We start from the raw sequence: 18,630 nt of genomic DNA, 5'->3' as shown, positions 1-18,630 counted from the left end.
ATCCGCAACCGTGATCCGTGTTTCCTGTCCATCCAAAAAAATATGACCTGTCCTATTTTTTTGACGGACAACGGGTCATGGACCCATTCAAGTCAATTGGTCCGTGAAAAAACACGGATGCACACAAGATTGGCATCCGCGTCCGTGATCCGTGGCCGTAGGCTACTTTCACACAGACGGATCACAGATCCGTCTGCATAAAAGCTTTTTCAGAGCTGAGTTTTCACTTTGTGAAAACTCAGATCCGACAGTATATTCTAACACAGAGGCGTTCCCATAGTGATGGGGACGCTTCAAGTTAGAATATACTAAGAACTGTGTACATGACTGCCCCCTGCTGCCTGGCAGCACCCGATCTCTTACAGGGGGCTGTGATCCGCACAATTGACCCCTCAGGTGCCGCACCTAAGGGGTTAATTGTGCGTATCATAGCCCCCTGTAAGAGATCAGGTGCTGCCAGGCAGGAGGGGGCACACCCCGCTCCCTCCCCAGTTTTAAATTCATTGGTGGCCAGTGTGCCCCCCCTCCCTCCCCTGTATTACATTCATTGGTGGCCAGTGCGGCCCCCCTCCCTCCCCTGTATTACTGTACATTCATTGGTGGCCAGTGCGGCCCCCCTCCCTCACCTGTATTACTGTACATTCATTGGTGGCCAGTGCGGCCCCCCTCCCTCCCCCTCCTAATTAAAATCCCCCCCCTATCATTGGTGGCAGCGGAGAGTTCCGATCGGAGTTCCAGTTTAATCGCTGGGGCTCCGATCGGTAAACACGGCAACCAGGACGCTACTGCAGTCCTGGTTGCCATGGTTACTTAGCAATTTTTAGAAGCATTATACTTACCTGCGATGTCTGTGACCGGCCGGGCGCTCCTCCTACTGGTAAGTGACAGGTCTGTGCTATAAGCAATGCGCCCTATGGCCACCAATGAATGTACAGTAATACAGGGGAGGGAGGGAGGGGGTCCCACTGGCCACCAATGAATGTACAGTATTACAGGGGAGGGAGGGGGGGGCCACTGGCCACCAATGAATGTACAGTAATACAGGGGAGGGAGGGGGGGTCCACTGGCCACAATGAATGTACAATAATACAGGGGAGGGAGGGGGGCCGGACTGGCCACCAATGAATGTAATACAGGGGAGGGAGGGAGGGGGGGCACACTGGCCACCAATGAATGTACAGTAATACAAGGGAGGGAGGGGGCCCACTGGCCACCAATGAATGTACAGTAATACAGGGGAGGGAGGGGGGGCCGCACTGGCCACCAATAAATGTAATACAGGGGAGGGAGGGGGGTGTGCCCCCTCATGCCTGGCAGCACCTGATCTCTTACAGGGGGCTATGATTCGCACAATTAACCCCTTAGGTGCAGCACCTGAGGGGTTAATTGTGTGGATCACAGCCCCCTGTAAGAGATGGGGTGCTGCCAGGCAGCAGGGGGCAGTCATGTACACAGTTCATAGTATATTTTAACTTGAAGCGTCCCCATCACTATGGGAACGCCTCTGTGTTAGTAAATACTGTCGGATATGAGTTTTCACGATCTAACTCAAATCCGATGGTATATTCTAAGATAGAGGCGTTCCCATGGTGATGGGGACGCTTCAAGTTAAAATATACCATCGGATTGGAGAAAACTCCAATTCGATGGTATAATAGGGACTCCTGACTTTACATTGAAAGTCAATGGGGGACGGATCCGTTTGCAATTGCACCATATTGTGTCAACGTCAAACGGATCCGTCCCTATTGACTTGCATTGTAAATCAGGACGGATCTGTTTGGCTCCGCACGGCCAGGCGGACACCAAAACGACTTTTTCCTTCATGTCCGTGGACCCTCCAAAAATCAAGGAAGACCCACGGAAGAAAAAACAGACACGGATCACGGACCTACGGACCCCGTTTTTGCAGACCGCAAAAAAAATGGTTGTGTGCATGAGGCCTTAGGCTAAGGCTTCAGAGGTACTGTAATGGTACATACTATATAGTATTCCACATATGTCTATACTTCTAGCTTTACCATTGTAGTGGATACAAGAATGCAACTTGGTGGTACTGGCTACAGAGTCTTCTATCTGTATTATATTGACCTAGGCTATAATCTGCTGCCATTGATACACCATAGCTTTCACAGTGCTTCAGAAAGATGTGCCAGTCACTTGCAGCAGTCCCTACAGCATTGTATAGTTGTTACCAGGGCTCTTGTACTTGTGAAGTGATATTTAAAGAGGCTCTAAAGTGGAATCTTACTTAAAAAGTCTACAATCTTATGTATTGACTCCTTTATGTTATTTTTCCTAGATACATTCTCTAAAAGACAATATGAATATTGTTTTGTCAGAAAGATGCTGGTATTAGGATTCATTTGGATGCCAACAGAGATACAGTAGAGTGATAAACACCAGCAGCTAGAAAAAAAATAAACCTCCCATAGTGAGAACTATACTGCCTGTCCCCCAAAAAAGTCGCCACCTGGATTTAACTAAGCAAATAGTTATGAGCCTCCTATTGGATAATTTCTGCATGGGCGATTATCTTTCAGCTGGCAATAAGTGATTTAACCCCAACTGGTGCAATGAGTTGCTTCTCATTTCTTAAACAACCATGTCGAAAGACACATCTCGTGGTCGTGGAAAACATGTTAGGCTACTTTCACACTGGCGTTTTGAATTCCGTTTGTGAGATCCGTTTCAGGGATCTCACAAACAGTTCAAAACGGATCAGTTTAGCCCCAATGCATTCTGAATGGATAAGGATCCGTTCAGAATGCATCAGTTTGGCTCCGTTCCGCCTCCATTCCGCTCTGGATGCGGACACCAAAATACTGCTTGCAGCGTTTTGGTGTCCGCCTGGCGATGCGGAGCCAAATGGATCCGTCCTGACTTACAATGTAAGTCAATGGAAGCGGATCCGTTTTCACTGACACAATATGGTGCAATTGAAAATGTATCCGTCCGCCATTGAATTTCAATGTAAGTCAGGACGGATCCGTTTAGACTTTGTTCTTCATAATGCAAATGAATCCGTTCTGATACAATTGTTTGCAATATAGGTGCGGATCCGTCTGTGCAGATACCAGACGGATCCGCACCTAACGCAGGTGTGAAAGTAGCCTCAGTCTGTTTGAGAAGGTTCAAATCATTGGCATGCATCAAGCAGGAGATTGCAGAAACTACTAAAATTGGGTTAAGAACTGTCCAATGAATTATTAAAACCTGGAAGGATAGTGGGGAGCCATCGTATTCGAGGAAGAAATGTGGCGGGAAAAAGTTCCTGAATGATCGTGATCGGCGATCAATTAAACGTTTGGTGAAATCAAATCGATGAAAAACAACAGTAGAACTCAGGGCTATGTTTAATAGTGAAAGTAAGAGCATTTCCACACCCACAATGCGAAGGGAACTCAAGAGATTGGGACTGAACAGCTGTGTAGCCATAAGAAAACAACTAAGCAGTGAGGCAAACCAGAAAAAAAAGGCTTAAATTTGCTAGGGAGCATAAAGATTTGACTCTGGAGCAATGGAAGAAGGTCATGTGGTCTGATGAGTCCAGATTTACCCTGTTCCAGAGTGATGGGCGCATCAGGGTAAATAGAGAGGCAGATGAAGTGATGCACCCATCATCCCTAGTGCCTACTGTACAAGCCTGTGGGGGCAGTGCTATGATCTGGGGTTGCTGCAGTTGGTCAGGTCTAGGTTCAGCAATAGTATTTGCTCCAAGAATGAGGTCAGCTGACTACCTGAACATACTGAATGACCAGGTTATTCCATCAATGGATTTTTTCTTCCCTGTTGGCAAGGGGATATTCCAAGATGACAATACAGGATTTATCGGGCTCAAATTGTGAAAGAGTGGTTCAGGGAGCATGAGACATTATTTTCACATATGGATTGGCCACCACAGTGTCCAAACCTTAACCCCATTGAGTATCTTTTGAATGTGCTGGAGAAGGCTTTGCGCAGCAGTCAGACTCTACCATCATCAACGCAAGATCTTGGTGACAAATTTATGCAACACTGGATGGAAATAAATCTTGTGACATTGCAGAAGCTTATCGAAACAATGCCACAGCGAATGCGTGCTGTAATCAAAGCTAAAGGCTTTTTTTGGTGGCGACTTTTTTTTGGGAGAGGTAGTGTATATACATTAGTTTCCCTGAATGTCTCTCTGATTCTATGAAAGATATAAGACAGTTTTACAGCAAAGTACAGGATGTGCATAGGTCTTGAAACTATTCCCTGGGAAAGAAAAACAATTCTTCTCTCCCATCTGCTAAATAAAGAATACTTGACAAGGATTTACATCTTCTTGACATGTCTGGCACTCAATTTTGGCAGATTTCAAGATGGGAATGCTACCAAGGAAACCTGTTACAATTCTAAATCATACTCTCCGCAATATTATATTTAACAATAGTGTTTTATATCAGCCAAGGATGTATCAGATCTCCACAAACACAGAAGATAACTGTCTTGATGGTGGTACATGTTAATGTCTTTTACACAGTTATTCAGGAGCCCCTGCACAAATGATAAAATGCCTACTATAGCTATAACTGGTATTACTAGGAATTTCATTAAAATTAACAGACAAGGATTGAGTTGCAATGCAAAAGGGTTAGTTACATATAGTAAATACAAAAGTGCACAGGTAGCATTGCCTAATTCTATAATAAAGCAGGTATCATTACTGCTAATTACAATATAGATTCCTTTCTCAGTTTGTAGAATATTGATACCTTAGGCTACATTCACACGACATTCAGTTTTTCAACCATTTTTGCATCCATTTTCTGGCCATCTGGCCATTTTAATGGCCATTTTGCATCTGTTTTTTTAAAAGGTCACTGAAATTGATTAATTCAATTGGCTTATTTAAAAAAAAAAAACAACCCTTGAAGTGCCCTCAATATACATAGTGACCCCTGGACATCAAATCGCCCACCATACTGCACCCAGTATGATTAATGCCCCCTTACAGGCCCCTTGTATTATTAATTCCCCCATTACTCAGCGCTACTTAGTGGCACATGCAGTTTAACGGAAGATGTACTTAACTCCTTAAGGACACAGCCATATTTCACCTTAAGGACCACCAGGCCATTTTTTGCAAATCTGACCAGTGTCACTTTAAGTGGTGATACCTTAAAAACGCTTTGACTTATCCAGGCCATTCTGAGATTGTGTTTTTCGTCACATATTGTACTTCATGACACTGGTAAAATGGAGTCAAAAAAATTCATTTTTATTTATAAAAAAATACCAAATTTGCCAAAAATTAGCAAATTTCCAAGTTTCAATTTCTCTACTTCTATAATACATAGTAATACCTACAAAAATAGTTATTACTTTACATTCCCCATATGTCTGCTTCATGTTAGGATCATTTTGGGAATGACATTTTATTTTTGGGGGACGTTACAAGGCTTAGAAATTTAGAAGCAAATCTTAAAATTTCTCATAAATTTCTCATAAATTCTAGAAACTACACCCCTCAAGGTATTCAAAACTGATTTTACAAACTTTGTTAACCCTTTAGGTGTTCCACAACAATTAATGGAAAATAGAGATACAATTTAAAAATTTAACTTTTTTGGCAGATTTTACATTTTAATAATTTTTTTCCAGTTACAAAGCAAGGGTTAACAGCCAAACAAAACTCAATATTTATGGCTCTGATTCTGTAGTTTACAGAAACTCCTGATATGTAGTCATAAACCTCTGTACGGGCACACGGCAGGGCGCAGAAGGAAAGGAATGCCATACAGTTTTTGAAAGGCAGATTTTGCTGGACTGTTTTTTTGACACCATGTCCCATTTGAAGCCCCCCTGATGTACCCCTAGAGTAGAAACCCCAAAAAAAGACCCAATTTTAGAAACTAAAGGATTGGGTGGCAGTTTTGTTGGTACTAGTTTAGGGTACATATGATTTTTGGTTGCTCTATATTACACTTTTTGTGATGCAAAGTAACAAGAAATAGCTGTTTTGGCATGTTTTTTTGTTGTTATTATTTACAACATTCATCTGACAGGTTAGATCATTTGGTATTTTTATAGAGCAGGTTTCCACGAACGCGGCGATACCTAATATGTTTACATTTATTTATGTAAGCAGGATGAGATGACGGTTTGATTGGCACTATTTTGGGGTGCGTATGACTTTTTGATCACTTGCTATTACTCTTTTTGTGATGTAAGGTGACAAAAAATTGCGTTTTTTACAGTTTTTATTTTTATTTTTTTACGGTATTCATCTGAGGGGTTAGGTCATGTGATATTTTTATAGAGTAAGTTATTACGGACGCGACGATACCCAATATGTATACTTTTTTATTTATGTAAGTTTTACACAATAATATCATTTTTTAAACAAAAAAAAATGGTTTAGTGTCTCCATAGTCTGAGAGCCATAGTTTTTTTAGTTTTTGGGCCATTGTCTCATGTAGGGGCTCATTTTTTGCGGGATGAGGTGACGGTTTGATTGGTACTATTTTGGCGTACATACAACTTTTTTGATCACTTTTATTACCTTTTTTGTGAAGGAAGGTGGGCAAAATTTGCATTTTCATCATAGTTTTTCTTTTTCTTTTTTTATGGCGTTCACCGTGCGGGGAAAGTAACATAACTGTTTTATAGATCAGGTCGTTACGGACGCGGTGATATCAAACATGTGTAGGGAATTTTATTTTTTTCATTTTTAATCAGTGATAAATGTGTTATTTTATTTTTTACTTTTTTTTCACTTTTTTTTAACCCAGACCCACTTGGTTCTTGAAGATCCAGTGGGTCTGATGTCTGTATAATACAGTACAGCACACTATATATTGATCAGCACCATGGACAGCCTCTGATCAGCACCATGGACAGCGTTGCCATGGTAACCATCACTCGCTGCCACAGCAGAGCAGTGGGTGATGGGGAGGGAGGCACAGCACAGCAGCCCCCGATGGGAGAGGGAGGGAGCTCCCTCCCTGTTAACCTCTTCCATACAGCGGTCCCTACGGACCACGGCATGGAAGGGGTTAAACGCCTGACATCTGTGCCAGCACAGATGTCAGGCGTTTCAAGCAGAGTGTCAGCAAACCGCTCGGCCATCCTGAGAGAGGGGGCGGGCGGATGATCGCATGCCTGCCTGCCCCCCAGCACCGCCCTGATGATCGCGGCCCTCCCACCCGCACTGCCGCAACTCCCCGCACCCCCCCACTGCGCCGGCACATAACACAGAGGGCTGCAGGGGGGGTTAAACAAAAAATAAAGGCATTTTGAAGTTTCTGATCCCCGCGGTCACAGATCAGAAACCTCCCGAAAGCGCTGCAAACCGCAGGTATTGACCCTGGGTGCCTGCTGATTGATTTCAGCAGGCACCGTGTTCCGATCACCGCCGGCCGAGCATTACTTTTGTATTTGCATGTAATTAAAAATTTTGCATAGCCACTGAGTTATTCAATAAAATATATCTGTATAGCGCCACCTGCTGTTTGTCTTTTTCATATTTCTTTGACCTGCTCACTGAGAAGGCCAAACATGCTAAGTTTCATCCTTCAACTGCCTCCTGAGCTGTGATAGGGAGAGCTGCATCAGAGAAGACACTCCCCTTGAGCTGTCAGCTTTATATAAATCTAGTAAAGCAATAAATGGGGAGATCTCTGGATCCATGTGAGGTACAGGGCTTTGTTAGAAAGAGATTGTCATGTACTATATGATGTTCGATTTTCATTTTTTACATTAGTCATGGGATAACCCCTTTAATCATGCAAATTTCATTGGTACACCTATAAATCAGTGAATCACAGTGCAGACAAATAGTGTGAATTAATGGGTAGAGTATTTCTGGAGTGCATCTGCTGATATAGTAGTGCTTCTATGCAGTACAGTGCAGTGCTACATGTTTTGTACGGCCAAAGTGCTCCACAAGCTTCCAGCAGTTCTTTCTTAGTTTTATATGCAAGGGCTTGTTATAAATAGCAGTTTTATCAGCCTTTTTTTATTTTAGCTTTATTTTTATTTATTTTTATTTACATTTTGGTGGTTTCAGAACCAGCTACTAGTTTTCCATAAAATTATGATCTCACCATAAAATAGTTTCAAGTTACAAAGGTTGTCCTGTAACAAATACTTCAGGGACCACTTTAATTCTTTGTAAGAACTGTGTAAGCACAGCCTTTATTTACTTTTCTAACACACAGCTAAGTGATTGGTCAGACTTGTAATGTCTACCCTTCAAGGTTAATTTTTGTTTCAGTAGGTACCTATTTATTTTTCAAAACCTCCCTGAGGCTAGCCATTTGGACTCAAGCACTTCCTTACTGTATTGTGAGTAGAGAAACAAAAGCAAAGGAAGAAAGACGTAAATAAGCTCACTACCATATGTTAAGGTGGATTTAGACATGCAGAGTCTCTGACAGTTTATCGGGAATGAACATTCGTGTGAACACTTGTTCCTGAGTAAAGGTGGCGCCTATCACCTCAAGAAACACTCATTCATTGGGTGATCCTGTTGTTCATACAGGCACGTAAATTATTCTTTCTGGGCAGCAGATGGTCGTGTCTAAACAGCCATCTGTTGCCCATAAAAAATGCAGCTCTATGAGGACGAGGGATCACAATAGTGATCCCTCGTCCTCATACTGTTGAGGAGATTGCTGTATGTAGATGCAGCTTCTTCCTCCACTGATCAAACAGTCGACTATCGGTAAGGAACACTTATTTCCCGAGAATCTGCTGCTGGTCGACGCATCTGAATGCTCCTTTATACTCCAGAATCCAGACACATTCTATGGTGCAGGGAGGAGAATCCTAAATTGAAAGCAGGAACAAACACAGCAAGTAGCAACAGAAGACGCATCCATGTTTTTGCCAAAAGAGACACATGTAACCATCGTCCGAAATGCATGAAACCAGAATTGAGGATCATGCTCACACACAGAGCACGATTGCCACAATGGACTCGCTCGCATGCAACAGTCCTTAGACAACACAATCTGCCTCTGGCAAATGAGTTTTAAACCTGCTGAAAAATTCCAATTGCCCGATGAACGAGGGTCAATATTACATAGCCAGATTGCTAACGAGTGTTCCTGCGAATGCTCATTAACAATGAATTGGTCAACCATTGGCCAGTGAAATACAACCTTAAAGGGGTTGTCCCATGAAAAATATTCCACAGTTTTCAAACCAGCACCTGGATCAGAATACTTTTGTAATTACATGTAATTAAAAATTTTGTATAGCCACTGAGTTATTCAATAAAATGCATCTGTATAGCGGCACCTGCTGTTTTTTTTTTCTCTATTTCTTTGTCTGTCTCACTGAAAAGGCCGCACATGCTTAGTTTTATCCTTCAACTGTCTCCTGAGCTGCGATAGGGAGAGCATGGACACACACTCTTAGGCCTCCTGCACACGACCGTTGTGTGCATCCGCGTCCGTGGTTCAGTTTTTTTTCGCGGACCCATCGACTTTCAATGGGTCCGTGGAAAAATCGGAAAATGCACCGTTTGGCAGCCGCATCCGTGATCCGTGTTTCCTGGCCTTGAAAAAAATATGACCTGTCCTATTATTTTCACGGTCAACGGTTCACGGACCCATTCAAGTCAATGGGTCCGTGAAAAATCACGGATGCACACAAGATTGTCATCCGCGTCCGTGATCCGTGTCCATGATCCGTGTCCGTTTTTTCCTATCATTTCAATGGCAAACTTGACTTAGATTTTTTTTTCATTTTTCATGTCCGTGGATCCTCCAAAAATCAAGGAAGACCCACGGACGAAAAAACGGTCACGGATCACTGACCAACGGAACCCCATTTTGCGGACCGTGAAAAAATACTGTCGTGTGAAGGAGGCCTTAGACCTCCTGCACACGCCAATTTTTTTTTGCGGTCCGCAAAAACGGGTTTCGTAGTTCCGTGATCCGTGTCCGTTTTTTCATCCGTGGGCCTTCCTTGATTTTTGGAGGATCCACGGACATGAAAAGTGAAAAAAAAAACTAAGTCAAGTTTGCATTGAAAATGATAGGAAAAACGGACACGGATCACGGACACGGATCACGGACGCGGATGACTATCTTGTGTGCATCCGTGATTTTTCATGGACCCATTGACTTGAATGGGTACGTGAACCGTTGTCCGTGAAAAAAATAGGACAGGTCATATTTTTTTCACGGACTGGAAAAACGGATCACGGACGCGGAAGCCAAACAGTGCATTTTCCGATTTTTCCACAGACCCATTAAAAGTCAATGGGTCCGCGAAAAAAAACGGAAAACGGAACAACGGCCGCGGATGCACACAACGGTCGTGTGCATGAGGCCTTAGCTGCAACAGAAAAGATACTCCCCTTGAGCTGTCAGCTTGATATAAATCTAGCAGAGCAATGAATGGGGAGATCTCTGGAGGTACAGAGGTACAGGGCTGGTTCTAGTATTCTTATAAAGAGATGGTCACATACTATATAATTTTTCACATTAATCATGGGATAGCCCCTTTAAGCCTCCATTGATATTATGCAGGTTTGCACAGCAAATATAGAATGTTATTCTATTTTGACAGGTTTTGTGTGCAAATTAAAATATAGGATAGTCACAAAAAAAACTTAATAACATGCTCATTTTAAATAATGTTTGTTTGTGTTTTTAAAGCATTACCTTTAGTGTTGAGTGAAGTGAGCTTCGGAATAATACTGCATGGAGATTGGTCTCCATACAGTATTAGAATGTATGGGCTCCAATGAGCCGAAGTTAGTTATTCACGAAGTCGCGTGTGACTTTGTTAAATAACTTCGGTAGTTGAGTTTTAAAGTGGAAAACAGCTTTGAAACTTGAAATTGAACTAGTCTTCGGTTCCGACTAGTACCTCGGAACCAAATAAGAGTTTGGTTTCAAATGTAACATACAGCTGACATTCTGCTGTAACAGCAGACATCGGTGATGGCACCAATGTTGGCGATTTAACCCCTTCCATGCCACAGTCAGTAGGGATCGCTGAATGGAAGGGTTAACAGGAAGGGAGCTCCCTCCCCTATCGGCCCACTGCGCAGCTGTGACAGCGTCCCGATGGTTTGAAGTGATAACAGAGGGAGGGAGGTCCCTCCCTCTCCCATCGGGCTGCTGCTCTGCTGTGGCAGTATTCCAATGGTTACCATGACAACCGGATGCCTTCACAAGCATCCAGGCATGCCATGGTATGTAAGCCTGTCAGGTTCCTGCCAGAGGCAAGAGCCCTATCAGGCTTAGTGTAAAGTCACAATACACTGCAGTATGTACTGCAGTGTATTGTAGAGGCATCAGACCCACTGGATCTTCAAGAACCAAGTTGGTCTAGTTCCAAAAAGTGTTAAAAAAAAGTGTCAAAAAATAATCAAACTTTTTTCCATATCCGCACATTTATAATTGGGTATAAAGGAAACAAATAAAATACACTACACGTTTGGTATTGACGCGTCCGTAACGACCTGATCTATAAAAGGATCATGTTACTTTTAAAACACGGTGAACGCCATTAAAAAAAATAAAAAACTATGATGGAATTGCAAATTTGCCTACCCCACTTCCAAACAATGGTATAAAAAGTGATCAAAAAAGTTATATGTTATATGTTAGTACCAATCAAACCGTAACCTCATTCTGCAAAAAACGAGCCCCTACATTAGACAAAAACATGATTTTATTGTGTAAAACCGAAACAAAATAAGAAAAATAGACATAATAGGTATTGCCACATCCGTAAATATCTTTCAGAATATGGAGAAACAAAACATGATTTCTTTTTTAAAATGCTTTATTATGTAAAGTGAAACAAAAAAATTAGACATATTAGGTATTGTCACATCCATAACAACCTGCTCTATAAAAATAGCACATGATCTAACCTGTCAGGTGAAATCAGAATACAAAAAAAAAGTCAGAACAGCCATTTTTTGATTACCTTGTCTCACAAAAAGAGTAAAATTGAGCGATCAAAAAACATATGCATCTCAAAATACCAATAAAATTGTCGTCTTATCCCACAGTTTCCAAAATAGGGTCATTTTTGTGGATTTTCTACTGTAGGGTGTATCAGGGGACTTCAAATGTGACATGGTGCCTAAAATCCAGTCCAGCAAAATCTGCCTTTCAAAAACCATATGGTGCTCTTTTCCTTCTGAGCCCGGCTATGCGCCAATACAGGGGTTTATGACCAAATATCGGGTGTTTCTGTAAACTGCAGAGTCAGGGTAATAGATATTGAGTTTAGTTTGGCTGTTAACCCTTGCTGTGTTACAGGAAAAAATGTATTAAAATGGAAAATCTGCGAAAAAAGTTAAATTTAGAAATTTCCTCTCCTTTTCCTTTAATTCTTGTGGAATACCTAAAGGGTTAACAAAGTTTGTAAAAGCAGTTTCAAATAATTATAGGGGTTTAGTTTCTAAAATTGGGTCATTTATGGGCGGTTTCTACTATGTAAGCCCCACAAAGTGACTTCATAGTTGAACTAGTCCTTAACCCCTTAAGGACTCAGCCCTATTTCACCTTAAGGACTTGGCCATTTTTTGCAAATCTGACCAGTGTCACTTTAAGTGCTGATAACTTTAAAATGCTTTGACTTATCCAGGCCATTCTGAGATTGTTCTTTCGTCACATATTGTACTTCCTGACACTGGTAAAATGAAGTAAAAAAAAAAAACATTTTTATTTATAAAAAAATACCAAATTTACCAAAAATTGTTTCAAAATGGCAAATTTCCAAGTTTCAATTTCTCTACTTTTATAATATATAGTAATACCTCCAAAAATAGTTATTACTTTACATTCCCCATATGTCTACTTCATGTTTGGATCATTTTGGTAATGATATTTTATTTTTTGGGGATGTTACAAGGCTTAGAAGTTTAGAAGCAAATCTTGAAATTTTTCAGAAATTTTCAAAAACCCAATTTTTAGGGACCAGTTCAGGTTTGAAGTCACTTTGCGAGGCTTAAATAATAGAAACCACCCAGAAATTACCCCATTCTATAAACGACACCCCTCAAGGTATTCGAAACTGATTTCACTAACTTTGTTAACCCTTTAGGTGTTCCACAAGAATTAATGGAAAATAGAGATACAATTTCAAAATTTAACATTTTTGGGCAGATTTTCCAATTTTTTTTTCCAGTTACAAAGCAAGGGTTAACAGCCAAACCAAAGTCAATATTTATGGCCCTGAATCTATAGTTTACAGAAATACCCCATATGTGGTCGTAAACCGCTGTACGGGCACACGGCAGGGCACAGAAGGAAAGGAATGCCATACAGTTTTTGGAAGGCAGGTTTTGCTGGACAGGTTTTTTTGACACCATGTCCCATTTGAAGCCCCCTGATGCACCCTGTTGAGGAACGGTTGAGACGTATGCATATATATCCATGCATGCCTGCAAACACGTGCGGGCATGTATGGTATATATGTGCATACATTAACCACAGCATCATGGGACGATGTGCGCAAATGTGCCCAGCATCTGCGCACGTCTGCCCATGGTGATCTCCAGGGGCTCATGGTGGCCCCTGTGGGAAATATGTGCCCCCTTATAATGTAGGGGCTTGTGCCCCCTTATAATGTAGGGGCTTGTGCCCCCTTATAATGTAGGGGCTTGTGCCCCCTTATATAATAATGTGCCCCCTCTAGATATGTCCCTAATATTAATGTATACATGTGTATGGATGTGCCCCAAGCATCCATACGCATGTATATTATATATATTCCCCCCCCCCCCTACACCTTAAACCAGATGCATCGGTGTGAATGTCCCCCAAGCATTCACGTCGATGCAATCTGGCTAATTGCATCAGAATGACCGGACCGAGCCCTTTGATATAATTGTCGCCAGCGCCGCTGGAGACAATTATACATGATAGGAGAAGGGGAGAAGCCTCCCCTCCTTCTATTATGCGCATTCCGGCAGCGAAATTAACATCTCGCTGGCCGGAATGCAGAGTGCCACAGGCGGGAGATCAAAGGCTTCTCCCGCCTGGTGTGCAGCGCGTCCCCGATGTGCGGGCCGGCGCAGTGACGTCATATCACTGCGCCGGCCCACGTGGATGATGGGCGCGTGCGCGCGCCCCCTGGTGGACGGCGCGGGAGTGCGGGCCGCCGGGGATAAATTTATCCCCGGCGGCCCCTGCACTCAGTGTTCAGGATCGGGGCCCCCACCTGGAGAGCGCATCGGCGCTCAGGACAACGCGGCCCCTCCCCCTCCGGCTCAAGGATCGGGACCCCCCCACCTGAAAGGGCAGCGCATCCTGCGCTCCGCCGGACCGGACCCGACCCCTGCAGCCCTTACACCCACCTTGAAGGAGAGCGCATCCTGCGCTCAGGAAGAGGGACCCTGCCGGACATCTGCCCCCCCCCCCCCCCCGATAGGAGCGGCGTTAACCCCTGGACGAACGAGCAACAAAACCTTGAGTATCGATATACACCCCTGAGCCCAAACCCCTATCCCACCAACGATACCCCTACCCCTGCATCCCCTGGTTCCCTACCCTGTCCATATACACCCCTGGTCCCTATTATACACCCCTGGTAATCATATAACCCGCAACCTTATAATCCCTGGACATCCCTGGTACACCCCTTGTTGCCCTGTTCCCTGATTTACCCTGGTGGCCCTGATTAACCCCTGGTGGTTACCCTGGTTCCCTGCTCTGTAGAGCATGCCTCTGCTCTGCAAACAAGATTGTGTAATTAACCCTCTTGCGTACCCCATAGGGATAGTATAGGACCAGATGGGTGGGTTATTGTTATATACTTGTATGTGTGAACTGTATAGTTAGTTGATGGGTGGAATTGGGAACGTGTAGTGTAGTTTAGGATTGTATATTTAGTGCTGTATTGTAGTGTACTGCGTGCGTAGTGTATTGTTAGTAATAAATACTGTTACTTGTAACTATCTGTGTAACGTGTAGTTATTGGCGATAGTTAGTTAGTAAGGCGCATGCAGCTAGTGTAGCGATCAGTGTAAAGCATAGCGAAGGTATTGTTATTATTATATAAAGGTATAAATGGGCGGAGTCATTAATAGACGGCTCCTCCCATTTATGAATATTAATTATCGATATTTACATAAATATTAGTGAGTAATATTCCCCCTTTACACACCCCTAGAGTAGAAACTACATAAAAGTGACCCCATCTAAGAAACTACACCCCTCAAGGTATTCAAAACAGATTTTACAAACATCGTTAACCCTTTAGGTGTTCCACAAGAGTTATTGGCAATTGGAGATTAAATTTCTGAATTTAAATTTTTGGGCAAATTTTCCATTTTAATCCATTTTTCCCAGTAACAAAGCAAGGCTTAACAGCCAAACAAAACTCAATATTTATGGCCCTGATTCTGTAGTTTACAGAAACACCCCATATGTGGTCGTAAACAGCTGTACGGGCACACGACAGGGTGCAGAAGGAAAGGAATGCCATACGGTTTTTGGAAGGCAGATTTTGCTGGACTGGTATTTTTGACACCATGTCCCATTTGAAGCCCCCCTGATGCACTCCTAGAGTAGAAACTCCAAAAAAGTGGCCCCATTTTAGAAACTACGGAATAGGGTGGCAGTATTGTTGGTACTAGTTTAGGGTACATATGATTTTTGGTTGCTCTATATTAGGGATCGACCGATTATCGGTTTTACCAATATTATCGGCCGATATTCAGGATTTTGACAGTTATCGGTATCGGCATCTATTTTGCCGATATTCCGATAACTTATTGGGAACACAGATCGCGCTGCTGTCAGCGCTCTCCGTGCTCCCTCAGCAGCACAGGGGAGAAGGTAGCAGTGTCTCCCTCCCCCTGTGATGCCGCTGCCACCAATGAGAGGAGAACGGACAAGAGGAGGGGAGGTGCTGTGGCCGCTGCACCACCAATGAAGAGAAATCTCTCATTAATTTATATACAGGAGGCGGGAGCTGGCTGCAGAATTACATAGCCGGCTCCCGACCTCTATGACAAGTAGCTGCGATCTGCGGTAGTTAACACCTCAGGGTGCCGCGGATCGCAGCTACCGCTCATAGAGGTCGGGAGCCGGCTATGTGATTCTGCACCCAGCTCCCGCCTCCTGTATATGAATTAATGAGAGATTTCTCTTCATTGGTGGCGCAGTGTGCCCCCCCCAAGCCCCCCAGTATTAATCATTGGTGGCGCAGTGCGCCCCCCCAAGCCCCCAAGTATTAATCATTGGTGGCGCAGTGCGCCCCCCACCCCAATCCCAGTATTAAAAACATTGGTGGCGCAGTGCGCCCCCCCCACCCAAGCCCCCCCCCCAGTATTAATCATTGGTGGCAGTGGCCACAGGATCTCCTCTCCCCTGCTCCTCCGATTGGAGCCCCAGCAGTGTAATCCTGGGGCTGCGATTGGTTACCATGGCAGCCAGGACGCTATTGAAGCCCTGGTTTCCATGGTAAGCTCCATGCTGCTGTGTGCACAAAGCACAGAGCAGCAGGGACAGTGTGAGCTCCTATTCACCCTGATAGAGATCTATCAGGGTGAATAGGACAAGGGTTCTAGTCCCTAAGAGGGCTAAAAGTTAGTAAAAAAAAAAAAAGAAGGATAAAAAAACACCAAAATATTAAGTATAAATGAAAGAAAGATTTAAAAAAATAAAATAAAATACACGTTAACAATAAACATATTAATTTTCATCAGATTTGTGTAGGAATTAAAAAAAAAAAAAAAATGAAAATTACTAGAATATCGGTATAAATTATCGGCTACCGGCCTGAAAGTTCACAAATTATCGGTATCGGCCGTAAAAAATCAATATCGGTCGATCCCTACTCTATATTACACTTTTTGTGACGCAAGATAACAAGAAATAGCTGTTTTGGCACCGTTTTATTTTTTGGTATTTACAACATTCATCTGACAGGTTAGATCATGTGATATTTTTATAGACCAGGTTGTCACGGATGCGGCGATACCTAATATGTATACTTTTTATTTATGTAAGTTTTACACAATGATTTCTTTTTTGAAGGAAAAAAGATCATGTTTTAGTGTCTCCATATTCTAAGAGCCATAGTTTTTTAAGTTTTTGGGTGATTATCTTAGGTAGGGTCTCATTTTTTGCGGGATGAGATGACGGTTTGATTGGCACTATTTTGGGGTGCATATGACTTTTTGATCGCTTGCTATTACACTTTTTGTGATGTAAGGTGCCAAAAAATGGTTTATTTAGCACCGTTTTTTTTTTTTTTATGGTGTTCATCTGAGGGGTTAGTTCATGTGATATTTTTATATAGCGGGTCGATACAAATGCGGCGATACCAAATATGCATACTTTTTTTTATTTATGTAAGTTTTACACAATAACAGCTTTTTTCAAACAAAAAAAATGATGTTTTAGTGTCTCCATATTCTGAGCCATATTTTTTTTTTTTTGGGCGATTGTCTCAGGTAGGGGCTCATTTTTTGCGGGCTGAGGTGACGGTTAGATTGGTACTATTTTGGTGGGCAAACGCCTTTTTGATCACTTGCTGTTGTACTTTTTGTGATGTAAAATCACAAAAAATGTTTTATTTAGCACAATTTTTATTTTTACGGTGTTCATCTGAGGGGTTAGGTCATGTGATATGTTTATAGAGCTGGTCGATACGGACGCGGCGATACCCAATATGTATACTTTTTTTTTTCCTATTTTTCACCAATTTTTTTTCACTTTATTTGGGGAAAATGACGTTTATTTTTACTTGAAACTTTAAATTTTTTTGGGGGAAAACTTTATTTTTTCAACTTTTTTTTTCGCTTTATTTTTTGTCCCACTTTGGGACTTGAACTTTTGGGGGTCTAATCCTTTACAATGCATTCCAATACTTCTGTATTGGAATGCATTGGCTGTATGAGTAATACTGTGTGTATTACTCATACAGCTTCCGGCCTGTGATATCCAGGGGTCTGGATCTCACAGGCTCTTCACCGGAAGGCAGCGCGATGCCTTCCTTAGACATCGTGCTGCCTTCCATGCCATCGGGTTCCCCCCCACAGCCCCATGGGGACACGATGGCACCGCCAGCCGCCGCCGCACAATAAAAAGCCGTCAATTCAGACCTGCGGTTTACAGCGATCGCCGACACGGGGGGTCACGGGACCCCCCCGGGCATTTAGCCTAGGTGCCTGCTCAATGATTTGAGCAGGCACCAGGTTCCGATCACCGCCTGCCGGGCGGCGGTGATCGGAACTATACATGACGTACCGGTATGTCATGGGTCCTTAAGGACTCGGGATCCATGCCGTACCGGTACGTCATGGGTCCCTAAGGGATTAAAGTGGGTTTTGGAAATTTTCTTAAATATTATAAGAATTGCTTCTAAAAATTCTAAGCCTTCTGAAGTTCTGAGGTCTTTGAAAAAAATAAAATGACATTTACAAAATGATGCAAACATAAAGTAGACATATAGGAAATGTAAAGTAATAACTATTTTGTGAGGTATCACTATCTGCCTTAAAAGCAGAGAAATTAAAATTTCTCCGTACAGTATTAGAATGTATGGGCTCCAATGAGCCGAAGTTAGTTATTCACGAAGTCGCTTGAAACTGAACTAGTATTCGGTTCCGACTAGTACCTCGGAACCAAAGCAGAGTTTGGTTTCAAATGTAACATACAGCTGACATTCTGCTGT

General features: G+C 42.8%; 1 protein-coding gene across 1 annotated transcript in view; it reads right to left on the bottom strand.

Annotated features, from left to right (window-relative positions):
• The window catches only part of ADAMTS16 (ADAM metallopeptidase with thrombospondin type 1 motif 16), a 508,970-nt gene that overhangs the window by 183,148 nt on the left and 307,192 nt on the right, over nucleotides 1-18,630 (bottom strand). The window lies entirely within an intron of this gene.

This window comes from Bufo bufo, chromosome 5, assembly GCF_905171765.1.
Source record: "Bufo bufo chromosome 5, aBufBuf1.1, whole genome shotgun sequence".
NCBI classification, from domain to species: domain Eukaryota; kingdom Metazoa; phylum Chordata; class Amphibia; order Anura; family Bufonidae; genus Bufo; species Bufo bufo.
This window is presented reverse-complemented; position numbering and strand designations above follow the sequence as displayed.